This window comes from Morus notabilis, unplaced genomic scaffold (genome assembly GCF_000414095.1).
Source record: "Morus notabilis unplaced genomic scaffold, ASM41409v2 Scaffold414, whole genome shotgun sequence".
Lineage (NCBI taxonomy): Eukaryota > Viridiplantae > Streptophyta > Magnoliopsida > Rosales > Moraceae > Morus > Morus notabilis.
The window spans coordinates 52,068-52,397 of record NW_010365171.1 but is presented as its reverse complement, the minus strand read 5'-3'; positions in this window follow the sequence as shown (position 1 = coordinate 52,397).

The window sequence follows — 330 nt, the reverse complement described above, 5'->3', positions numbered from 1 at the left end:
ATCAAATCCCCATGCATCCAGCCGGCGAAGAACACACATCTTTCATAACCGACAGGGGCCTCTACTGCTACAAAGTAATGCCTTTCGGCCTAAAGAATGCAGGGGCTACTTACCAAAGGCTAGTGAATAAAATGTTCGCTTAACAGATCGGTAAATCGATGGAGGTCTACGTCGACGACATGCTCGTAAAAAGTGCCAGGGCCAGCCATCACGTCGATCATTTGGGAGAAATGTTCGGCATATTGAGAAAATACCGCATGAAACTTAATCCCCAGAAATGCACCTTCGGAGTCGGGTCGGGAAAGTTTCTCGGGTTTATGGTCAGTAATC